The 26904-nt window shown below is 41.4% G+C and overlaps 1 long non-coding RNA gene across 1 annotated transcript in view; it reads right to left on the reverse strand.

The window, feature by feature from the left end:
- Positions 1–26904, reverse strand: part of Gm13490 (predicted gene 13490) — a 75044-nt gene that overhangs the window by 32639 nt on the left and 15501 nt on the right. Inside the window, exon 2 of the long non-coding RNA NR_040639.1 lies at positions 12048–12205. This is a non-coding gene — a long non-coding RNA (predicted gene 13490). The remainder of the gene's footprint in view (positions 1–12047; positions 12206–26904) is intronic.

The raw sequence follows: 26904 nt of genomic DNA on the forward strand, positions 1-26904 counted from the left end.
TGTGTGAAGATTCTGAAACCTGGAATTCCTGTCTGACATCTGCCAAAAGGAAACAGCTTGACACTAGACAGGTCAAACAGCTGCCCTGAGACTATGGTGTACAGACAGGAACCAGGTGACACAGCTAACTCACCCAGCTCCAACAGTCTGTGACCTGGTGGTCCTGGCATATCACCAATGTTCACTCTCATTCGCATTTGCGTACAGCCTAGTCAGGGCACATTTCCTGTGGTATCAACTCACCTCCATCTCTCCTCAACCAATTACTTCAGACTGGGCAAGGCACAAAGCTGTTCTTGTTATGCACTAAGCATTTTGAATGACGTGTACTAAAGCCATTTAATTAAGGTTTCCTTGCCATAATCTGATTGCCATTTTGAGATAATTTCAAAATAGATATCTAAACCTCAGAATTTTTAAGAGTATATACAATATATTAATTTTGATTTATTTCATTTCCCTCCCACAACTACTCCTCCAGAGTGTCTTCACCTCCCTGCCTACTCAATTTTATGCTTTCTCTGTCTCTCAAAAACAGAAAAAGGAAAACAAGAAATAAATGTCAAAACAAGGGGAAAAGAGTGATATCAAAAAAAAACACATAAAAGGAAACCTAGAGTCATTTTGTGTTGAAAAATTACTCCTGAGTGTGGTGCCTGCCCTGAAGTATGATTAATACCTAGGTGGAAACTCCAGTGAAGAAAACTGATTTTCCATTTGCCAGCAAGTATCAGTTGCAAATAGTTTCTTGGTTAAGGGTGGGATTTTTCCCATTTCCCTCCTTTTGTGCTAAGATTTTTGTCTCGCTTGGTCTTATAAAAGCCTTGCGAGTGCCATCCCAGTCTCTAAGTTCATATGTTCATCCTATGATGCCCGAATGATGCTATTCCTTGGGAGTCATCTGTCCCCTCCGGCTCTTCTAATCTTTCTGCCTTCTCTTCTGCATAGACCCCTGAGACTTTTATAAAGGCATTCCACTTAGGAGTGAGTTCTCCAAAGTCTCTCACTTTTTGCACATTGTCCAGTTGTGGATCCATGCTAATTCCCATCTATTAAGCGAAGCTTCTCTAATCAATATTGAGTGAGACACTGACTTATTGGTACAGCAATGTCAGTAAGAATCATTTTATTGCTGTGTTTACTTTATATCTATCTTTACATGTTCCATTACATAGTCACACACAAAAAATTTTTTAAGATTTATTTCTTTGTTTTATGAAGTACACTGTTTCTGTCTTCAGACACACCAGAAGAGAGCATCAGATTCCATTACAGATGGTTGTGAGCCACCATGTGGTTGTTAGGAATTGAACTCAGGACTTATGGAAGAGCAATCTGTGCTCTTAATCACTGAGCCATCTCTCCAGCCCCTATCGTTATGTTTCCTTAGCAGAAAAGTAAGTAGCAGGAGGTTTTCTCCTAGGGCCAATGACCTATTTAGTTTTAGGTTCTTAGCCACTTAGCAGTGTCAGGTATGGGTTCCATCTCATAGAACGGGCCTTATATACAGTTTTTTTTTTAAGTGATTGGCTATTCCTATAACATTTATGTGTCTATTATACAAGTATATATTGATAGCAAGTCACAGTTGTAGTTCACTAGATCTGCAGATGGGTGATATTGATGGTTACTTTTTTCCCTCTGGTAGCATGCAAAGCACCTCCCATCATCATGAATATTGGTCTGTAGAGGTAACACTTCCAGTTGGATACAAACTAAATTTCCTCATAATCAATAACAAAAATAAGTGCTGTCTTCAACAATGGAACCTTACCATCATGTAGTAGAGAGTAAGCAATAGCCTTGGCAATGTACTGTTATAATTGTAGGGTCCATGGGACCCATCTTGGCCAATGACACAACAAGATAAAGCCCATTCCTGACATTAGAAGTTTTCTCTTGGTGGCATTATATATCAGTTTGAAGACAGTGCCTCCCCCATTATATAATGGTTCTATATAAATTCCTTTTAAGTATGTATAGATTTTACAGAGAATCTACAGTCTGTTTCCGTCTGGCTTTTCAGCAGATCCTTAGTATTAGTTTTCTCCTCTGCCATCTAATCCTTCTGTATAGACCCCACTTTTACCTCTATAACACTGTGTTCTACTTCTCCTTCTTTGGACAGTTGTCACCTCCCTGCTCCTCGTCCCTTACTAGCTACCTCAACATTGTGGTTATTCACATTAAAACACACATATCAAAGGTCTAAAAACTATCATCTAACTGCATATAAGAGAAATTATGCCATATGTGTCTTTGGAGATCTGGGTTACTCAGAATCTTTATTGGCACATTCTTGGACCTCAAGTTTCTCTTCTCATTTCTAACATCAAAAAAATATAATGTTAAAATAATAACAAAATTGATTTGGGGTCCAAAAACTGAAAGCTCTTCTAATTTGTTGCTGTTAAGCAAGTTGAATGCCCTCACCATAGTTATATTTGTGTGTATATATATACATAACATTATGTCATATTAGGCACTTCCATGGTACTAATGCATTCTAGCCATAATTGAAAAGTCCAGAAATAAGAAGTATATTAATTTTAAATTGTCTGCCCTGAGGGAATGAGGAGGACAATAATTACATAAGCAAACAATGTTTCCCTAAATAGAGTAGAATAAAAACAGCAGTTGGAAGAGGGCATCCTGCCCTTTAATTCCTCAACCTGAAGACACTCCCCTTTAAGAGTGGGGACTTAAGTTGTTCCAATTAGAAATATAATCTTTCCTAACATTGAAAAGAAAGGAGTTTCCAACAATTTCCTGGGTACTTGTACAGTCTTCAGTGAAATAGACTAAACTTCTCTGAGCTTTCTTAAGCAGGGTATTAAATTGACCTAGAAAATAAAAGGCTAAACAGAGACAAACCAGGCATCTGTCGACCACATATAATCTATGGAGCTGTGTGGCTTGGTTTCATTTAATGGAAAATATTACTGATTATTATGGATCTAGAAACTGTTTCCCAGAGGTAATATTTGCTTTGGAAATGGGTGAATTTTGTGGCAACGTGCTATATTCTATCCAATAGTCACCAACTAGATGACCAAACAGAATTCTTCATTTCCTTTTTCTGAGTGGCAATGACACACCAAGCAAGATACACTAAGGGTTTCTACACCTACCCTGGATTCTTCCTGCCTACTGACTTTGTTAAGGATCACAAACCTACACTGTCGTCACTGTCACTGTCACTGTCACTGCCACTGGAGAAACACCCAATTTGAAGACTTGAAGTAGCAAACACAAAGAATAGATTACTGGAAACTGCCAACTCCTATTTACCAGGTGAAGAAAAGAAAATAACCTTTGGGCAACAAGGAGCCTCACTAGAAGTGAAGCCAATCTGTAGAATTTAGGTAAGGAGGTGGTTGTCTTTACAGTGACCGTTACAAACCCAAGAATCAAGACGATGAACCGAGGTTTTTGATTGAGACCTTATTCTCAAAGTGATTTCTACTGAATGATAGAAACTGGCACAGGAAATAAAGATATACATGGTAGGGTAAAAAAAATGTAAGAAGAAAAAATAATGAACAGGTTTTCTGGGTCTGTCACCTTTCTGCTGGTGGAGATGGGGGAGGAGATCCTTTGATTGACCAAAGCAGGAACTAGAGGCAATGTAAGCAGAGTTACAGAGAACTCTGGCTAGCTAGATGGGACTAGCCTTCAGGAAGGGATGGCTGTGTATTTGCTGGACCTTTAGGTCTCATTGGGCAGAATTAGACTAGAGAGGTTGAAGGAGAAGGTCTTGCATCTGAGCTATCAAATGAAACTCCTATGCCAGCTTTGTGGTACACATCCTAAGACTGTATTTGTATGGAAGTGTCAAAAATTGAGGAAGTCTTTGGGGAACAAGGAGAAGGAGTTTCCCATTTTCTAATGAAACATTAAACTCTCTTTATTGTGGATTTCCTGGGGGCTCACTGAATGATTTCATGCAGGTGTATAAGTGGGAAAACATGAAAAAAAACTTCTCTCTCTCTCTCTCTCTCTCTCTCTCTCTCTCTCTCTCTCTCACACACACACACACAACACACACACACACACACACACACACACACACATATAACTAGGCAGGCTTTGTAAGCGAAACACATGTATTAGGGTTAAAAACTTGCCAGAGGCTATAACCTCACTGAGGCAGCAAACCACATCTAACTTACAAAGATGTGATTGCAAAAACCTATAAAAGCGCAATCAAACCTTTAGGGCTTTCCTCTGCTGCAGTCTAGCATAAAATCGTATAGCTAATATAACTCCATATTCCCCATCTACAGATTTACACATCATAAGGTAATTATGAGTATCACTGTGATGACCACAGGCAACATGCAGTCAAACAAATATCTCACAACTGACCCCAAACTTGCTGTCAAAAGGGCCAACTCTAAAAGCATTTGTGTTCCAACAAGTGAAACTGTCTTCACAGCTCATGGCCAGCCACCTTTTCACTAAGCTGTTCTAAGTGAATTGTGGCTGATGGGGATCCTGGGCTCTCTGAGAATAAGTGCACCATGTGAATATCAGTGTAATAAAGAGCTGTGAGAAAACTGGCCCACTACAGGATAAAGTGAATCCCACAAGCAGTGGGGTAAAGAAGAGTCGGGCATGATGGCTTTCATACACACACACACACACACACACATACACACACACTCAGGAAGTTGAAGCAGAAGGATTGCTATGAGTTCAAAGCAGGCCTGGGCTACACAATGGGTTCCACACTAACTTGGGCTACAGAGTGAGACCCTAGAGGGAAAAAACAGACGGATGAAAGGAAGAGAAAAACAAATAACAAAGAGAGGTATCGATTTGACATTAGAAGGCTGGAGTCGAGACTCCAGGAGGTAACAACATGGCACTGTGTCAGGATCTATGTGACAGCCAGAGCTCTACATATCGAAATATTCTAAAGACTTGTAAATGGTGACCGATCCTGATTTTTTTTTTTCCCATTTTTTATTAGGTATTTCGCTCATTTACATTTGCAATGCTATACCAAAAGTCCCCCATAGCCACCCACCCCCTCTCCCCTACCCACCCACTCCCCTTTTATGGCCCTGGCGTTCCCCTGTACTGGGGCATATAAAGTTTGCGTGTCCAATGGGCCTCTCTTTCCAGTGATGGCCGACTAGGCCATCTTTTGATGCATATGCAGCTAGAGTCAAGAGCTCCGGGGTACTGGTTAGTTCATAATGTTGTTCCACCTATAGGGTTGCAGATCCCTTTAGCTTCTTTGGTACTTTCTCTAGCTCCTTCATTGGGGGCCATGTGATCCATCCAATAGCCGACTGTGAGCATCCACTTCTATGTTTGCTAGGCCCAGGCATACTCTGACAAGAGACAGCTATATCAGGGTCCTTTCAGCATAATCTTGCTAGTGTATGCAATGGTGTCAGCATTTGGAAGCTGATTATGGCAAGGCAAAAGACACCGTCAATAGGACAAAAAGACCACCAACAGATTGGGAAAGGATCTTTACCTATCCTAAATCAGATAGGGGACTAATATCCAACATATATAAAGAACTCAAGAAGGTGGACTTCAGAAAATCAAATAACCCCATTAAAAAATGGGGCTCAGAACTGAACAAAGAATTCTCACCTGAGGAATACCGAATGGCAGAGAAGCACCTGAAAAAATGCTCAACATCCTTAATCATCAGGGAAATGCAAATCAAAACAACCCTGAGATTCCACCTCACACCAGTCAGAATGGCTAAGATCAAAAATTCAGGTGACAGCAGATGCTGGCGTGGATGTGGAGAAAGAGGAACACTCCTCCATTGTTGGTGGGATTGCAGGCTTGTACAACCACTCTGGAGATCAGTCTGGTGGTTCCTCAGAAAACTGGATATAGTACTACCGGAGGATCCAGCAATACCTCTCCTGGGCATATATCCAGAAGATGCCCCAACTGGTAAGAAGGACACATGCTCCACTACGATCCTGATTTTTAACCCACAGGACTAGTTAAACCATGCTAAGTAGCTTTAGACACCCCAATAGAAGAATTATAGTTGCTAGGAGTGCCCATTTCCAGAGAAGATAGTGAAATGCCTATGTTCAAAACCATTTAGAACACTCAGGGATGAAGGGTGTACCTCTGGGTGTCATATAGATTGATGTGTTGACAATGCTAACCTCATGGAGTAGAATCCTGAGTCCATCCATCTGATCTCAGCTCTACAGACCTCTTTGGTGTGTGTGTGTGTGTGTGTGTGTGTGTGTGTGTGTGTGTGTGTGTGTGTGTGTGTTTAAGCATTGAAAACAGAGGAGGAATGCTTACAACAGTATCATGACACCCTAGCAATGATAATGTGCTTAGCACCAAGGTCTTGTAATGAAGCAAGGGTCTTAGCAGCTTTCTAACATATATTCCCCCATCTTCACGGATGTACTTCTGGCCCTCATTTCCTCTCCCCCACTGTACTGTCTGGTTTTGTGTCAACTTGACACAGCTGGAGTTATCACAGAGAAAGGAGCTTCAGTTGAGGAAATGCCTCCATGAGATCCAACTGCTAGGCATTTTCTCAATTAGTGATCAAGGGGGAAAGGCCCCTTGTGGGTGGGACCATCTCTGGGCTGGTAGTCTTGGTTCTATAAGAGAGCAGGCTGAGCAAGCCAGGGGAAGCAAGCCAGTAAGGAACATCCCTCCATGGCCTCTGCATCAGCTCCTGCTTCCTGACCTGCTTGAGTTCCAGTCCTGACTTCCTTGGAGATGAACAGCAGTATGGAAGTGTAAGCCGAATAAACCCTTTCCTCCCCAACTTGCTTCTTGGTCATGATGTTTGTGCAGGAATAGAAACCCTGACTAAGACACCCACCCCCAGAAATTGAGCACAGTATCTTCTGAACTCTTGTAATTAAAATGTGGGTATATGCACTATCACTTCAAAGTCTACCCCACAGGAACCCCCAGCTGCTTTAATCCTTTTGCCTCTTCCACCTGTACTACCTGGATGATATTGAAGCCACTGTAGACAGGCACCATCTTAAACCAACAGTACAGACATCACCTGGAGCTCGTTAATAGTGCATGGCTGAGGTTCTGTTTAGACTGCTGGAAACATAATATGCATTTTAGTAAGCTCACTCACTGATTCAGATGCGCACTAAAATGGGAAAGGCTCTGGTCTACACTGGTACTACCATGCTCAAACTGGTAGATAAAAAGAGCATGAATCCCTGAATTCTCAGATGTATGAGGGCCAGCTGTTGATCAGAAACATCTGCCTTCGATCCATGAAAGACTTGGAAATAAACTTAATCTAAGATATAAGATTTTATATCTTTCTGTTCCTATTTGTTAACACAATGAATATACCCAGAAATGCCACTCAAACACTTATTCCTGAACAATCAAAACTGAGCCCTCTCCTGCTAGAATCTGGACTATTTAGAATCTATTTAGTAGAAAGCTCAAGAGCCTATTTTATCACGTGACAGATTTCTGCATGGCCTCACACTGAGGGTGCATTTTGAGCTTTTTAGCAGATAAGCTCTATGATGTAAAGATGGGGTTTTTCACCCACCATCCATTTCCAGATGCTGCCATTTTTCCATAGTATTTTCAAGTTCGTTTGCAGAAGCCCAACGTCAACTTCAGCATCCCTGCCGGCTTTGAGCATCTATCACTTTAAGAGTGAGATCATTCTTCCCGGCATATTATGAGCCTTTTTTGTCAGGTAGTTAACTAAACTGGCACCAGTTAACTGTGATCTAAACTTTATATTGACAGATCTGGCAACAGACTGACATTCCTTGCACTAATTTTGGCTGCCCGATCTGAAAAAAAAATATGCTTGAAATATGACTTATCTTAAGCTGACAGCAGCATCCATTGGGGTGCCAGCCACTGACAAAGTGAAGGAGAAGGCCCAGCATAAAATCCAGCGAATACTCTTTCAAGACAGGAAGAGAGAATTTAAAACCCCTGCTCCTCAAAGTCATAATTTAATTTAACAACCAAAGCTGGAAGGAAAACAAATGTTTCTTACTAAACCTCACCATCAACAATCTATTTTCCTCCAAATACCACATTTGTCTTACCTTGTAAAGCCCAGGATTGCCATCCGCAAGGCTTACAGTAACTCCTGACACAAACCAACTATCCTGGCAGCTCAGTGGAGCCCCTGAAATGCAGTTATGGGAAAAGATCTAATAAGCCAGAGATTAGCTGCAGAAATGTGAGCACCGCTAACTGGTTTTCCTTCGGGGGTAATGTGAAAACTAGAAACTAACCAGCTAAAGGAAGAACAATGCAATCTGGGAAGGCCAAGAAGGGGACAACCCATCAGCATAATCAGGAAGCAGAAATGACAGTGGCAGACGAATCACCTGACCATTAGACCCGACATCTCTCTTTTTTTTTCCAGAGACAATGGGATACAGAAATACATTCAAACATTAACAAGAAGATGTCTGGCATGCTATTAATATTTCTTACACCAGCCATGCTTCATTAACAACCCAGCCCGTGTGTTTTTAGATTATGCCAACATTATGTACAAATACTTGAATATGCAGCTGTGCAATGTCATCTTTTTCTTTTAGTACAATTTGACAGGAAGGGTATTCCTGTGTGTAAATAGTAATCGTGAATGAGATAAAATTGCCTTGGATTCTGGGCTTGAATCACTGTACTGGTATTTATGGTAGCGAGGGGAAGAAAGATACATACTGTCTACAAGCTAAAACTATTGCTTGGTTTCCAGAACTTTGAAGTCAGAATGAGCCAAGCTCTCCTGGGAATTAAACTGGACACTATAGTGCTGTTGAGGGCACATTAAGTGACCATTTACCATCAGGTCACTATTGAGGGAGATAAGGGATTGTTTTGTTTTTGACAAGACTCTTTCACTCTCTTTATATTTTTGTAAGCTGGGATATAAATCTAGAAATAAAAATATGTAAGACTATACATGAAATCATTACACATGTTAAACCCATGTCAGAACCTCTCGGGTTCTCTCTCTGCCTGCCTCATCTTGCTCATTTGCTCATTCCACCTGGCCTGGTACCCAACCCCTGATGCCCATGACACTTGACAGAGGTCTTGTCCAGGCAGCCTAGGCTGCTGCTACTGTGCTCACCTCCTTTCTCCATTAAAACGATCTTTCCTGTAGCCCCATACTTCTCTCTCCTTCAGAGTGATCTGAACACTTTAAGCTGCTAAAGGCCCCCCTTGAGGGCCTCGACACCAAAGAATTCGTGTGTAGGGGCCGATACAAACAACTTGAGCATCTAGTCAGCTTCATTTCATATAGCTTCATGAAGGTTTTTGCTTTGTTTTGTTTTGTTTTGTTTTCCTAAGACAAGAAGATACCCTTCATAACTTAGGAAGACAAAAGAAAGGAAAGAAGAAGCCAGGGCTGCAAGGGAGAGAAGATAAACAAAATTACATGACGTCAGTATGTGGACTGATTTCTTCCAGGCCAGGCAAATCAAAATGGGAGTCACTCTTGCAAAAGTCCACTTCAATGAGCTGAAACTAAACTGCTTAACCTGAGAAACTGGGACTAGGGAGATAAGGCATGGCAGATTCAGGAGCACAATGATGAAGTTCCTCAGCCTTGGTCCTCACAGAAAAAAGACAGCCTGGTGTTGCTCCTTTTCCTTTTTCTATTGTTTCATCTCTGGTCCCCATCCAGTGTGGAAAGGACCAACATCCTTTGTGTCCTTTGTCTCTACACTCTTTAGCCTTGCTCTGTAGACCACCAATCTCTTCTGTGTGTCTTGCCACAATTCTTTTTATATTTTATGGCATAAAATGTTACTCAATCCTAGAACCGAAAATAAACCAATTATAATCTTTAAATGTAAGTGTAATTTTATCCTTTAAAACAGAAGAGACATATTGGTCACAGAAGTGTTTTATGTGTGAGTATAGACAGAAACTATATGTTGTGGCAGGCATCTTCTGTCCCATCATTCTGTAAGATAAATGGAAGGGTTCATTTCTTGATTTTGTCATAAGGCAAAACTTCCCGAGGCCTCACTCTTAGACACAAAACCTTCCCAGCTATTATCATTCCTAATGTATCTAAACCATATAATTGTTTTGTTCCCCCCACCTGCCGGCTGCAGTGTGCCTATATATTAAGTGAGTCTTACCCTGTCATCTGCTGTCTTCTTGTGGCAATAGGTCTAACTGCCCATATAGGAAAACACAGATCCTCTGTCAAAATAAGTGCAGCCCTGAAGGTATAAAGGTGGAATTTCCCTTCCAGAGGAGCAAGGGAAACCCTGCTGGGAGTCATATGGGTAAAGAGGCAAGCCATTAGCAGCATGGCATGCAAAAATTCACATCAATCCTCGCCTTGTCTGACATTGTTGCAAACAGCCCAGGCTCTGGAGGCTAAGAATTGAGAAGAGCAACCCAGTATTTACAGTGGAGTCTGGAAAAAAAGAGAGGAAGATGGTGCATGAACCCTGTAGAACCTCTCATTCTCCCACTCTTAAGACTCAAGACAGGAAAGAAAACCAGGCTGGATAATATGGAGGCAGTAACATGCAGTGGGCATTAGATGAGTACCTATATGTGAGACAAGGAAGAGGAGAGATTGTTTCCGGTCAGCCATACACAACCCTCACCCCCTTTTCCCCACCTCCGTGGACAGGATAATGTTTAGACGGTAGGACAACAGATGCTGATTTCAGGTTAAGAAACACTTGCCCACACCTGAAATATCTGCCTGTGTTCCTTGTTGGTCTCTTTACAATCTGAGCCAAGACCAGGGAGGGCTTAGTTCACAGCAGATTGCCACAAGTACCTCAAGAGAGGCATCATGGTACTCAGCAGCTTAACGTGCTCCACCTGTGTGATCCATTCCATGCAGCAACTGCATAATTACAACTGTGCCCATTTTACAGACAGAAAAAAATTGAGGCTCGGGTATATTCAGAAAGAAGCCTAAGGGCAAGCAAGTCTGGAGTGAGGTACTCCATGTAGCTGCTCTAACTCCAAGCCAAGTTAGCCTGGGAACCTCCAGCTCTGCTTCTATAAATACTCACTTCCTGAGGTAGAAGAAACATATTAAAGAAACACACAGAAGGCCTGTTCCACATGCCTGTTGAAGAGAGGAAGTTTATAGGACCAGGGATTTTGCTGAGGGAAGAAATGGACTTCACCATAGGGTGTAATGTAGCGGCCACTGTCAACTTCACATGATGAAGATTCTACTGAAACTGGGGCTCAGACCAAGTGAGAGGACAGCAAGTTGGATACTGTATTTGTGCCCTTTATGAGTAGCCTGAGCTGGCCCAGAAGATGAGTATCTGGTGGGAAGAACAGAAGGATTGATTGCGTCTCTACTTGAGCGTTTGTCAAGAATCTAGAAGAGAAGATTCTAATATCAAGTTAATGCCACTAAATCGCAAGAGTTGAAATTACTCCAGCTCTAGGAGTCTCTGGAAAGAAATCCGCCTTTGTGTTCTTACGGATCTTTGCCTGTGGTTGGAGCAGACAGCAGGGATAGTGACAACTACTTACAGCTCTCATTAAATGTCAGTGTGTCATTAAGGGTTTTAGGTGTGTAAATCAGCACCATGTGGGCAAAGGCAGTGGCAGGAGGTAAGACAGGGACAGACACTGTCATCAACCAACAAGAACTGAATTTGAGTGGTCCAAAGAAACTGGAAGAGTAGGTTTTGCAACTTCTTCTTCAAGGAGACAAAACATTAGAGACAAATCAGTGCCCATAGCCATGGGATTCCAAGAGAGCACAGCCACACTAAACTCAGGAAGCCTTTTCTGACAATCGCCAAAAGCACCATCACATGACCATTCTCACCTCACTTTTACTTTGCTTAGGTACTGCAACCTCAGTCCTTGACCATTGGCCTTTCTCAGATCCCTTGCAATGCAGCTGCTGGACTACACCACAGGGCCCTGAAAGGCAAAGACCAGCATCTTCCTGTGCAGTTCTGCACTGTTGACTCACTGATTCATGCAAAGGTGTTATTCCATTAAGTATCTGCAGGATGGAGGCAAGAACCAAAGCAAAATCAGCAGCCACTGGGACATAGTACACTCACCCAGACTGTCCCTCCTTGGGATGGCAGCTGTGACCCATAGTGCAAATGGAAAGCCTCCCAAATTGCAGCCTTCTTGAGAACAAATAGCTTGTCTTCCTCGTCGTTGTGATGTGGTAGCTATCATGGTCTCTTATCCATGATACGTCATTAATGAATGTCTGCAAAGTGGATAAGCATTAATGAAATCTCAGTTTAGTTGTGAATATACACAAATGGTGTGCAATTACAGTCCTTGATTATATTGAGTATTCCCTAGATTTTACACCAATATATGGCTTTAAAGTCTTTAATACATTAGGCAGCAGCCATCAAGTGTGTACTATCTCAAGTGTTAAATTCTTTGAGCAGCTGCCTTTGTATTATCTGTGTTGGTTTCAGACCTCGTGCCAAATGCATTGAATCCAAATCTCTCAAAGTTATATTGACTATCTGTGTTTTCCAAATCAGCCTAGAAATTCTTGTGAACCAAGAGAATAAATACAAAATAAAACAAAACAAGCTGTGGATCAATGTTTTTTGAGATTATTTGCTCTGAGACTTTAGGTAGAATAAGAGCTGAGAATACAGATAGGACTCGTGTTGGGGAATTAAAGGAATGTTCTAGCTGATGGGCTCTCTCACCCACAACTTCACAGAAACCTTGAAAAATCTGGGGCGAGTAAGTGTGTGTGTATGTGTGTGTGTGTGTGTGTGTGAGAGAGAGAGAGAGAGAGAGAGAGAGAGAGAGAGAGAGAGAGAGAGAGAGAGTTTTGAAATGGAGTTATATCATTTGGGAATGATAATGTTCCTCCTAAGAGCCATAACTATCTAATAAAATTCCCAATACCAGTCATGGGAAACTTCCCTATGAGTTGTTGATCAGAGAAGTACAAGAGACCCTCAAAATAATATAAGCTATTGTCATTGTCCTTGGTTGTGACTCATAGGTTGCACAGCTAGATAGCACTGTTGGTTCTCTTTTTCCTTTGGCAGCTTGCTTAGCATCTTCAGATACTACAGACACAGCAAGAGTTAGTTCTCTCTCACTCTCTCTCTCTCTCTCTCTCTCTCTCTCTCTCTCTCTCTCTCTCACACACACACACACACACACACACACACACACACACACACACACACACACATTGGCCTCCCAGAACTTGAAGGTGAGATCCTAATGCTGACAGCACACATGTCAGATCTAGGTCTAGAGGAATTGCATTATTGTTGACCTGAAAGCCTCCTCTCTGAGAACTAACCCTTGTTGTGTCTGTAGTATCTGAAGATGCTAAACAAGCTGCCAAAGGAAAAAGAGAACCAACAGTGCTATCAGGCTGTGCAACCTGAGTCACAACAATGAACAATTGAGCAAAATATCCTGTCATGCCATACTGATACATTCATCTTAGAGGTAACCAACAGATATCTAATTGGCTCAGTCAATAGGAAGGAATCATGCCTGGTATAGTAAAATTAACCAATGAACCATGGCTTATCAGATCATAGACCCTGAGGGAAACCTATTACTTACTTTCCTAAGCCTGTATTACTTCTAACTGAGTTCTATATATTTATACTTATACCCACAGATAAATGCAGATCTCACCCCTCATGAAAGAAGCCTCTTTTTTTGCAGCAGATGGGAAACCATCACAGAAATCACAGCTGGTCAGAAAGTAGAGAACAACTAAGTATTGGGTGTTTGCCTCCAGTTGCTATAACTACAACACAAGCCCTGAACCCAAGGCTCGGGGAACATCTCAGAAGTGGGGTTGGGAACATCTCTTTGGGAAATGTATCTACATTTGACTTAGCTTTAGGAGCCTTGCTCTGCAGCCATGTCAGAGCTGTCGCCATTGCAATTTATCTGTCTCCAAATAACTACACAGAAGAGAAAAGTGTATACTATTAACTGTGTGCCCAAGAGAATGTTCAAAAAATGAACAGACAAGACTAGTTGTTCAACTTGCCTCTCCTCATTTAGTGCATGCCATTGGAACAGGTAATAAGACCCTGGTACAAGTTGAGCAGTTCTATGATTGATCAACAGAGCTTACAGTACCCTCACTGGAATAACTGGCCTCTACTCCTCATGGCTGGCATCCTATTCAAAACAAGTCTCCATCTTTCTCTCTGCCTCATGAATTTTGTTGCATGTGTCCTTCTCTTCGGACGTATAGAAAAGTGACAAGAGACATTTCCTGTCACACTTGCTCTTCTACAAAGTGACTTTGCTACTTCCCTATTAGGAGATAGAATCTCATCCCCATCTTAAGTTAGACAGCCATCAAGAACTGTCAGTCAAATACACAAAAGAAGACATGGTTCCAATGCACAGGCCATTCTTAGCTGTTCTGGCCACTCTTAACTACTCTGACAACTTTCACTTTAGTACGTTGGCCATTCATCACCTGAACCATCCATCAGTCTCACAGCTTGCTTTGGTACACTGAAAGCTAGACTCCATATAATAACTATGAGGCACTGTGAGATATGGATTAAACAGAGAAGTGAAGGGACTTGGAGAACCCCTGGAGGATGTGATCCTAAAAGAAGAAGCCACAACCACAGACATGACGCAGGTGTCTTTATGAATTAATTCAGTCCTTTCTGAGTCTTTCACCACTGTATGCAGAGTACCTGAAATAAGGTGGCTGTTGACAAATATTTGTTAAATTCTTACTGAATGCATTTTCTTGTAGACAGTCTGAGGATACCCAATAAGTTAGCTAGATTGATCCCTGACTCTTAGGGTACTGGGCATCAAAACGGTTCATCTTTCACATTAGCTGGAAAATCTGTCTTTATGATGGAGTGTGTGTCACTAAAGTGCAGGAACTATATGGATGGATGTAAGTGACATCTCCACACCCAGGACTGTGAGCTCCAAATGCAGAGCCACAAGAGCGTGTCATGTGGGGTCACTCACAACCAGGGTTCAGTGTGACTCCTGAGCTCACACAAGGGTTAGGACATTAATTTTATTTTTTAAAAAAGCAGCATTTCCTGAATGGTCACAGCAACATTTGGTGTGGAGCCCTACAAAGAAAACCAGTGTAATATATTACCTGAGGATGGGTGTGTCTGTCAAGGACAAAAACAAGACTGTCTTGGACATGGTAGAAAGAATTTGAGGTCACAGTGTTTTATGATTTCAAGGTCTTCAGAGTTCCCCAGTGATTGAGGATTTGATTATCCTGGCTCAGTATAATTTTCCCCATTGACAGACTTATTGAGGCACACACACACAAACCCACATACACACACATACACACACACAACCACTCACACACACACACACACTTTGCAGACAATAAAAATCTTGAGATAGCCAGTGGTTTTGTATGTGCCAGGACGAATAATATTAAGAAGGCATCCTGAAGGTTTATACACTTGTATCTGTAGCTCTTCCTTGAAAGCATGTTTACGCACAAACACGCTCTTTGAAAAGCGATGGCTTTGCTCCCATAAGAACCCTAACAGTAACATGCTTAGTTTGTCTCCTCTTATTGTCTGCAAAATAACTTAAGACTTTAAATAACATGGATTTCATCACTTTGCCCAGGAATCAAAGTCCGTTTCCTCCCAAATATCAGGAGTTCATTTTCATCAGCTAAGGGTAGCAAGCAATTACAGACCGAGATACGCAGCTCCATGCTCTGCACAGGTGTCAGGGGTAGATGAATGTGCATGTCTAGGATAGAGCTATTAGCCCGAGGGAAAAAAGATTGATAATAGCAAGGAGAATGTGAGCAAGCCTTTGTTTGTCCTTCTCTGCTTCCTAGGAGGTTTTCTTGCTGCTTCCTGCCTTTGCAGAGCAGTGGCTATGTATTAAGCATTGAGTGTTGTCTGCGGAATATTTTTCAGATTTGCTTTGATGTAGGTGCAATTCTTCTTTTAAGGCTCTATAAAACTGTATTCTAATGTAATGTTTATTTCATCGCTGAAGTTATACAGGATGCCCACTAATGAAATTGACATTGTAGCCATGTTAAAAGGTCCTTCCCCAATATTTTATCTATATCCATGAAATTATTTATTTAGTGCCTTTGTTTGAAAACATCATTCTCAGTGCAGGGTACAAAGCATGATATGTGTTAAATGATTTGAGCTGAGCCTTTGGCCAATAATAGCATGAGATAACCTTCCCACAACCCTCAGAATCACTCCCAACACGAACAGCTTCAACAATCCCACTTTGTGCCCAGCTGAGACACGCAAAGACATATTATTGTGTTTGGTACTTGTGTAAAATTAAACTACTAAGGTGCTTAGTTCCTGACTGGTGGTTCTACGTGCAGTGGGATGCCTAGATCCTTAGTCAGAGAATCTGACATTTGCCTTCATGAGTTTTGAAATACACTCCCCACCTCTTAAAGTAGTACCATGGCATGATGGTTGCTGTATCCTCTCATGCTGCTAAAACAAGATATTATGGTCTGAATATAATAATGATAGATTTATCTTGGACAGTTTTGGAGGCTGGGATGCCCAGAATCAAGACACCAGATTATGCAGTATCTTGACAGGATTCTTCCTCACTTGAGACAGCAACCTTCTCTTTGTGTCATGAAACTGAAATGTCAGAGAAGGACGTGAGAAGGAAAGACTGGGAGAAGCGAGCAAAGTGAGAACATGAGCGTGGTGACCTCATCCGAGCCTTCCAAATGACTTTCCAAAGCTCCACCTCTGCGTGTCATCACATTGGGGTCAAGAAGTCAACAAAAAAATGGAAAAACACACAATCTCAAGTCATACAGGTTATTAAGACTGTGATGAAAATTCAGAACAAAGCAAGCCTAAGAGCCCATTAGAAGCATTGGTCCCAATTACTAGAGATCTTTCCTGAGCCCATCTATGGATTCTGTTCATGTGCTGATGAGCGAAATGAGACACCCACACTTCTTTCTGTTAATGAGGTATCAGTCGTCAGCCATTACCAGCAACTTCTAGAAGTTCTGCCAAAAGAAACAAAGTTTCAACTATTTCTCTCTCTCTCTCTCTCTCTCTCTCTCTCTCTCTCTCTCTCTCTCTCTCTCCCCCCTACAGGCATTCGTTGTGAGAGTAGTCTGACAGCCTACTCCAAGCAGACACACAGCCAGCCACAGTAAGGAAAGAGGAAGCATATTCAAGCCCATTTTAAAAGCAGCAGAAGTTTTCCTGAGAGGCATTGCAGGAAGCAGAGGACTCCTGCTTCAAGAGCATGGCATCTGCAGCATAAACATGTAAGAGTACTAGCCCCTGGAAAAATATGTCACCAGATACATGATGAACTGTTAAGCAGAGGGCAAATCATGAAGGCAGACAGAGCTCTTCTCTCTCTCTCTTCTCTTCTCTCTTCTCTCTCTTCTCCTCTCCTCTCTCTCTCTCTCTCTCTCTCTCCCTCTCTCTCTCTCTCTCTCTCTCTCTCTCTCTCTCTCTCTCTCTCTCTCTCTCTCTCTCTCTCTCTCTCTCCCCTCTCTCTCTCTTCCTGAAAGTAAGAAATAGATTTATAAAAGCCAATGGAATCTTGCTGAACCTCCTTACAAGAGAGGACAAAGATCAACCACTGAATAAAGGGTTCCAGTAGACATGCCAGCCTCAACATGCTGCCAGCAGAACCTGCAGAGTAGGACCTGCTAAATTATTTATCATCTGCTCTTTGTTATTAGCTTTTCTCCAGGTTGTTGCCCCTAGACAGTCAAGATCCTTTTCGTTCTGTCCCCGTGACATCTCTATACACCTGCTGTCCTCTGATGAAATGCCATGTGGATGACAGAATCTGAAGCCACAGCTTGGATAATGTCCTTTCTCCTGGCCCTCTCCTGTGCATTCATGTATGCTAGGGAAGTAAACTTCTCCAGTTCTTCTATTAATCTGACCTTCATTACATGAGCCTATTTGAATTAAGAGTAAACAAGAATTGAAGATATACATTTCCTTACTCTATCATCCTGAAATCCCTAGAACCTAACAGTTCAGAGTAGAACAAAAAGATTAGTTCAGAATAAACGGGTTTTTTTTTCTTCTTTTACTGAGCTGCTTGCTTGCTTCAGCTAAGTATTAGAAATTAATATCAGACTTGCTTCCTGTCATTCAGGTTTTGCTAATATAACACAAATGATCATCCTTAAAGTCATTCAGATCTTTAATTTTAAAGAATTCTTTCTCTTATTTTAATAAAATTATGAGGCTCTTAATTTCTGTAGCTATTGAATACCTGAGGTTAAAAATAATCCTAAATGAATAACACTGGGCATATTATCATCACAACAAGGACATTATTACCCTGACCAGCTGTTTGCTGCTTCTCTCTTGCAATATTGGCATTGGGGTTTTTGAGTCTTTGATGCCAGCATAGCTTGTATGTTTATAACAAGTAAATAAATCAAACAGTATTGTCCACTAGCTGTTTAATATGCAAGTCCAATTGAATCACCATCTTTCCCTGTATTACATGCACAAAGACAAAGGCCACCTGGTGTTTAGTAGCCTCAGGTATGTTACAGGTGTGCTCAGGTCTTATCACTTTTTTCCCAACATAATATTGTACTAATATTTGGGAATTTTGCACAATGCACCCCAATCACACTCACTTCCCATTCTTTCCAGGTCCACCCTCACACCCTTGCAAGCCCCCCCTCCCCCCACACACACACACACCAACAATCCACACAGTCAAATTTGCACTGACCATACACTCACTGGAGCATTGTCAAATTCCCAGTGGCCAGCCCCTTAAAGAAAATAGTCCTTTCCCAGCCCTCACACCACCCCCACCAAAAGCCATCAATGTGCACCCTGCTACTCAGTCTATGGGGTTTGTGTGAATGGCTCACAGGACTCTGACCTTAGACAGTACTGACACTCATCTTATAGGTACTAACTTCATAGACTTGGGGATTCTTTGCATTTATATATGATAATCACCAAAACTATAGTAGAACTTGGTGTTCTCTGCCAGTGGCTCTCATCCTTCCTAATGTTGTGACACTTTAATACAGATCCCCATGCTGTGGTCACCCCAAACCACAAAACTATTTCATTACTACTTCATGCATATAATTTTTCTGCTGTTATGAGTTATAATGCAAATATCTGATATACAGGATATCTGATATATGACCCCAAGGGGGTCATGACCCCCATGTTGAGAACGACTGCTCTATTCTGTTTCTGTTCCCCCAGTCTAAAATGCTTTTCTATTAAGTTGAAACAACTTAAGACAGGCCTTAAGTATGACCAGGACACTGGCTTATCTTCTAGACTGAGCTTGTCTGTCTGCCAGCTCCATCCCGCATGCCAATTAGGTCAAGCTGCTTATTACAGAAGTTCTGGTATTTATCCATCTATTGCAGGGACCTATGTCTTGGTAACTACAGAAGCTACTGTCAACTCTGAAGGCATAAAGGCTTCTAAGAAGACATTGTTCCCTGCCTTCTGGCTGAAATTTCCTTGGTGTCTGTTATCACCTCTGAAGTCCTGTGACAGACTCAGGTCCTCCGTGTCATTTTATTAATCCAGTCTAGGAGCAAGGATGCCTCTAATAATGAGAGGTGTTTTCATCTCTTTGAGGTGATTTAGATGTCAAGAGGACCTGATAGCAGAGAGGATCCAGTTTCTACATGAGGTACTGCCCTTAGTCAGTCTTCTACATCTCTTCTGGAAGACCAGAGTCTCTGAGCTGTACAACGTGGCATCCTCTTGGAGAGCCACTTCTACACTCTGCCTTATACAATAAACCTCCTTGTTTCCTAAAAGCCAATTGTTCCGTCACTCTTCACCCTCTTTTTTCTTTAACCCAGGTGGTATGAGCACATGTTCATATATGGGCTTATGTGCACTCGTCCTTACCTTTCTGTTTTCTCTGCTTCCCTTCAGGTCATTTTGTGGCCTATTATTCATTATATAGTAGGTGTTCTGCAGACAGATACCCTTCAGCACAAACCAAAAGTAAGATTAATTTGTCACTTCCAAATATGTCATTTCTGCCTAGCTACAGTGTCATTGTTACTTAGTAAGCTACAGAAGAAATTTACCAACATGAGGTGAGCTTGCCTTCCATTGTGACATTTTATTTCTGTCACACTATCTTAGCCCTCACCTCTCTACAGAGCAAAATGCTTTTTGGGTTAAAGCAGGCCAGACAAGATTTGCATTTGGAGCGTCTTGTCGAACTGCATGCTGGAAAGGCCACATCCATACTCATGGCTTCCTTGTCAGTGAGCAGGGAGATGGGAAAGGATGGCATACCAGCAGCCTGGGATGCTATCATGGGTATAGGGCAATGGACAGAATCCTTTCAGACATAATTATTTGTAGATTTTTCACTTAAATCACCTAGAAGGTAATTTTGCTAGAAAGGTTAAGGGAACTATATTATAATTATTCAAAACGACAGAACACATTGGAGGCCTTCACAGGCCTGACCTCCTGACTTCCGGTTGTTTCGCTGTGCATGGGCTGAGACAGTATATTATTATCCTCTTTTCACAGATGCCAAAACAAAGGTAAAGGGCAATTTACGATTTGCCTATTATGACACAAGTACAAATGGAAGTCACAGTAGAAATACAGGCTTTCGGCACTGTGTCGTGGCATAAACTTGTAACCCCTGTACTCAAGAGGATCAGAAGTTTGATGTCAGGCTGGACTACGTGATAGAACCCCGAAGAGAAAGAAATAAAGGGAGAGAAAGACTCAGAAAGGAAAACATTCAGGCTTTCTGATCCTGTGCCCATCAGCCATCTTTCTATACCAGGAGCTGTTACTCGGTGGGAACTCTAGGGTCCTAGGACCTATTCAGGGACCAGCCACAAGGGAAAAAGTGGTCAGGGCTCCATGATATAGTTCCTGCCCCTACCAGACCAGATCTATGTCTATCCAGTTAATCAACAAGCTTTCTGTTCAACCTTCAGTTTAATTCTTTGCTTAAAAATATACATGTTACAGGCTAGAGAGATGGTTCAGCAGTTAAGAGCACTGGATTGCTCTTCCAGAGGTCCTGGGTTTAATTCTCAGCTACCACAAGGTGCCTCACAACCATCTTTAATGGGATTTGATACCCTTTTTTGGTGTGCATAAGAACAGTGAATTCATATGTCCTTATGCATAAAATAAATAAAACCTTAATATATGTATATATATATACATATATATGTGTGTGTGTGTGTGTGTATGGTGTGTGTGTGTGTGTGTGTGTTATCTGAACTCTTGAAGCTATCCTGAAAAGGCCATGAGAGTAGTAAGAATACTGAAGGGTTGGTGGGTTGTAAGAAGGCAAAGCAGGCTAAGACACCAGTGCATTTGGAGTTATTCAATATCCAGTCCACTACAGATAGCATTTCTGTGAGCTACCACCAAGTCAATGATCAGTCATCACAAAGTAATAAAGACACAGGAAATTCCCTTCCTCTTTTCGATGACTATGTAACCCATTGAGAACATGGGACTGCCACATAGCAAAGTACACAAATACAGATAACATAAGGTGATGATCTATACATCACAACCATGGTCCAGAAAGTTCTAGAGCCTGTAAAACACTGCACCAGCCAGTGGGAAAACCTATCTGTCTATTTGCTCTGCTATTGAACTCCACTGCTGAGTCCTGTCCCAGGTCCAAATCTCCTTTAGATCCCTATGGGTTTTTTTCCTTAGAAAGATGAGGGAGGAGGAGAAAAAAAGAGAGAGAGAGAGGAGGAGGCAGAGAAGACAACACTCTTGGAAACAAAGATCAAGGAAGAGATAAAATTTTAAATGTTTTACTGTGTGCATATGCAGGTGTATATTCAAGTGAGTTTCTGTGCTCTATATATACATGCAGAATTCCAAATGGACAAGAAGAGAGTGGCAGATGCCCTAGAGCTATAAGTACACGTATTGCTGAGCACATGATGTCCCCAGTATCAATGCTAGAAACAGAACTGGGGTCTTCTGTAACTACAGTAAATGCTTTTAGTCCCTGAGACATCTCTCCAGCTCCAGGATGTACCATTTTAAATGGAGGATTCTACAAAGGAAAGGTGTTAGGTGAAGAGGAAAAAACTGAATTGCTAATGGTGACCATTAATCTTGGCAAAAAGATAATTTAGGATAAATCTTTCTATGTTATTCCAGGTCGCTCTTCATAGGCATATACACTTCTCTTGGCACAGGACAAAAACATGTAGGTGCTCAGACAAGTCTATAGTAAAGGAAATACTAAGAGACTTGTGTCCTAAAGCTACTTATCTGCCCCTACACCAACCTTCTCTATGGTCTTTGGAAAGGAAATAGCACTTTGAACTAAGGGTATGTGGGAAATAGAAATTTTTAAAACCCCAAAACTAGTTATAAATTGCATAAAACCAAAAGCCAGTCTCTAGAGAATACTTCTGACCATAATATGGGAAAATCTAAATAGAATTCATCCATCATCCTTATGGAAACAGCTCTTGTCCGGTGCGAGTGATTCCACAAGGCAGTACATGCAAAGATATGAATAAACTCTATTTTTCTATGAATTATATGAAGTTGGATATATCAAGAGTCCCTTGTTAAAGGGCACACATCTGGTAGCAATACAACACAGCCATCTAGTTGTATGCAGCCATACTTAGGAATTCCAACTATGAAAAGTACAAAACTGCTGGGAGTGGTGGTAACACATGTCTGGATCACCACCCCCACCCCCCACTTAGGAGAGGGAGGCAGCATGATCAGGAGTTCGAGGCTGAGGCTACACAAGACCTTATCTCAGAAAAAATAAAATAAAAATAGAAACAAGATTCACTTAAAAACAGCTGCTAAACATGTGAACATAAATATTATTAAAATGTATCAGTCAGTTATATATTATTTTTAATAACATTTACTTAATATAAATATATAAATATTTAATTGTTTAATAATATGTTTTTAATACTCATTAGGTTATTTTTAACTTATTTAAATTTCCATCTTGTACAAGTTAATGGCATTCTTGATTCTTATTATGCACTTTTAATGTATTATTTTTCTTCAAGGTCCCAAAATTCATCAGGGAGTTATGGTGTCTGGGTTTTCTTTTGTAAGCAGTGAAGTTTGCGATGAATGGTGCTGTAAGAACTCTGTTCTCCCAGCCCTTCCGTGGGCAGTTCTCAAACTCAGTAATGACCACATGCTTCCATTTCTTCCCATTTCCAAACTCTTCATCTGCTTCTCACCTCCTCCGTAATGAACGGCTTAAGGTAGAACTGAAACACCCTTCACCATTTGTACCACTGCCTCCGTCTTCTACAAAAAGATGAATCACGGCTACCATTTTTATTTTGCCACCGTCCTTTGTTCTGTCCCACAAATTATTTAAAAAACAGAATCATTCTTGTAAAAAAAAATTCAGACTCATTGCCACATGAAAATGATTCATTCTTGAGAAAAAAAAAAGAACACGGCCCTGCACATTAACAATCAAATCTCTATATACGTAAAGATGGTGAATTCGCTTTTCAAAAATTTATCTCACAGGATTATTCATGCCTTTTGAAAAAGATGAAGTACTCATATATATCTTTCAGTTTTCATGTGCATATAATTTACTAAATGTACATCAAATATAATGTATCTACAACATAGTGTCTAAGCATGAAAGTCGGTATTTTCATATAATTGCCCATTTATATTAAAAGCCTCTTACAAAAATCTTTCCCCTCCTGAAATATCTCTTTTTTTCCCCAATGAGAATAATAGTCATAATTACAGAGTAAGAACACATGACAGATAATGTTCCAATTTTAGAAAATTAGCTCTTTCTTGGCCTTGCAATGAAACCCCTTTTATCTGACGTTGGTGCCGGTGTCATATAGAAGGAGGGTATTATTTGGCTTTTCAGGGTAAAGAGACACCTAGAAAAGCACTCACAAAGACAAATTGTTATATTAACTAACACTGATGACACGAGAAGAAACACGGGAGAACAATAGGAACGGTCTTGTTTAACTGGAAGCAGCCTCTCAGTTGGATCGAAAGCCATTTCTTTAAAGGTAAATCGAGACTTCTATCTGCGGCCCCACTGATTTTCTGCTGGTGAACCCGAGAGTTAACACTGCGCATGTCTAGTCTCATATGTGCCGTGTTCACCTGGCTCTCCAATTCCTCAAGCCAGGACTCCAACAAGGTTTAACTAGTCAATGATAGTAAGGTTTAACTAGTCAATGATGGTTCAGGTAAAAGTTCACGGGCCGAAATGTGAGACTGGGCTTACAACTACCCATGCTCTCAGCAAGCTGCAATTGATTTGGATGGTAGAAATCTTTGTTTTCTTCTGAGGACTCACTGTGTTAGCACAAAATATCCCCAACAGGCATATGCTTTGAATACTCGTCTTCAGATGGAGGAACTATTTTTGGAAGGCTGTGAAAACTTCGAGAGGTGGGGCCTAGCTGGGGGAAGCAAGTCACTAGGGTTATGGCTTTGAAAGTTGATTCAGGACCCCAGCCCCCTTTTCTCTATTCCTGTTTGAGACTCTTATCCTCAGTGCGATGAAGAAGCCCCTTTGCCACAGACTTCTTAGGCTATGGTATTCTTCCTAAGACCATGGGACTAGGCAGCCATGTATTAAGTACTCTGAAACTGTGAGCCAAAATGTCGTTACGTCTTCAGGCTGTCCTTAAGTACATGTTAGTCACACTGTCCAAATACACTTCTCTATTGAATAACTACCCATCGCCCTAGGTCCATACCTGATTTTCTCACGGTCCCCACAATGGGTAATGCTTACTTTCTCTGTTCTACCAATGAGGAAACTGAGATTCAGAGAACAGGAAGAAGAACCCCACTTGTTAGCATGCCAGAGCTGCTGTCTACCACTGATCTTATATTTACAATTATCTCTGATAGGTCGTCTTTCTACAAGAGAGAAACTCAGTCAGAGAAACCCTAAGTCTCAAATCGGCCTAGGCATCAAGGTTGCCTTGACTATGGGCCATGTGTTCTCCCATCACAGAAGAGCTTCTTGGATCAGTTTTTCTCAGAGCTTTCTTCATCTCATCAGTGAATGGAGCAGTGAAAGTGACTGACTATCCTAACCTTCAAGAGATTTTGATTTCTCCCAAGAAAACTGCTTATGAAGTGGCTCCCTGAGCCTCTTCATCGGCCCAAGGCAGGCTGGGAGAAAGAAAACATAAAACAGAACCCAAAATCATCAGAGTGTTCTTGGACCAGAAACACTGCCAGTGTTATCTGGAACAATGGAAGCAGTATGAAGTGCAATCATGGAAACCTTTTATTTATTTTTTTTTTCATTTTATTCTATTTTATGCATAAGAGTGTTTTAACAACATGCGTATCTACATCATTGTATCCAGCTTTTGATAGATCCACAAGGAAACGAGGGCGTCGGAGCCCTTCACGGCTAGATAACCAATTCAAATCTGTCACCCATGTGTCCCTGTACCTACCTGGTGTCAATGGAGGTCAGAACAAATCATTGCATCTCTGAAGCTGGAGTCACAGAGGGAGGTGAGTTACCTTGCAAGTGCTGGGAATTGAACCCAAGTTCCCTGGAAGAGCTGCCATACCCTTAACCACAGAGCCATCTCTCCAGCCCTTCTCAGATCATTTAATTCTTAAAAACAATAGCATAGCCTGTCTGAAAAGTGTGCTCTTAAACACACATAGCGAGATAAACTAGGCAGTAAGCACACAGTACCAACAAAATACCCAACATTCTTACCAGTTGTATAGATACATAGTTGAAAGCATGTTTTAATAACAATTTTCCTTTTTAAAAAAATAGCCATGATTACACACAAAAAAAGCAAATATTCTTTTCTACCAAAGGTCAGAAAAGTTTGGTGTTAGCTCCAAAACACAGCTGAATACGTGCCAGCCCACGTAGAGGAATCGAAGGTGAGAAGCCCACACAAACCAAGACCTGGTACAAGGCTGATTTCTGATTTTTTAGCCAAAATAATTAGATTACATTCCCTCAGAACAGTGTGTTAGAATATGAACAATTAAGAGAAAAACAGCCAAAAGGGCCATTATAAGGGAGCTGGTAGAACCTTTTTGTTCCCAACCAGATCAACATAAGTCAAAAGAACAAGCCCCAAGCTGGCCATTTCCACTTAGCATCAGAAAAGGAGGGTAGCAAAAGCCAGCCATGCTCAGCTACTGAAATCATTTGTATCATTAAATATGCCTTCCTCTCTGAGAACTGGGAGAAGTTTCTGTTTCACCACGGCACGAAATATAATGTATCAAGAATTAGAAAGTGACTATAAACCGCACTCCAGTTGAAGCTGTGTCGTGGGGGTTCGTGTGATATTGGGTCGCATGGCACTCTCTTGCAAACTGTATAGAAAGTTCTGAGATACATATTTGCCCCAAACCAGTGAATGAATCAGCACATTGGTAGTCCTGTCTTAAGATGGGAGAATAAGATTCTACATTTCTTTCCCTTTTTGATTATCATATCTTACTAGGGGCACCTGCCACCGCATCTGCTCTTTGACAATGGGAAAATAACTCAGGTTCACTCTTTATTCTGTTACTTTTAGCTGCTCTCTGAGCCATAAAGCTGGAAATAAATCAGCTTAAAAGATAAGGCTAGGGTTCTGTAAAAGACAAGAAAGGGAGCGAGGGCAGTGGAGAAACGGGACCGGAAGCACAAAAAGGATCCGTCGAAAGCCGGATCCACAAGGAAACGAGGGCCTTGGGAGCCCTTCACCTCTAGATAACCATTTCAAATCTGTTACCCATGGTCTATGTTTTGTTGCTACTGGAAATTGCCACCATCTGACGAATTACCTGGGGATGCTAAAATCCCCTTGTTTGGTTAATCTCTTGGACAAATCTGAGTGGTTTCCCCCTCTTACTTCTAGCATACCCTTAGCAGATCGGTATCTGTATTCAAGGAAACACCACTGTGGATACAAGGCTG

The sequence above is a fragment of the Mus musculus genome, chromosome 2 (genome assembly GCF_000001635.26).
Source record: "Mus musculus strain C57BL/6J chromosome 2, GRCm38.p6 C57BL/6J".
NCBI lineage: Eukaryota > Metazoa > Chordata > Mammalia > Rodentia > Muridae > Mus > Mus musculus.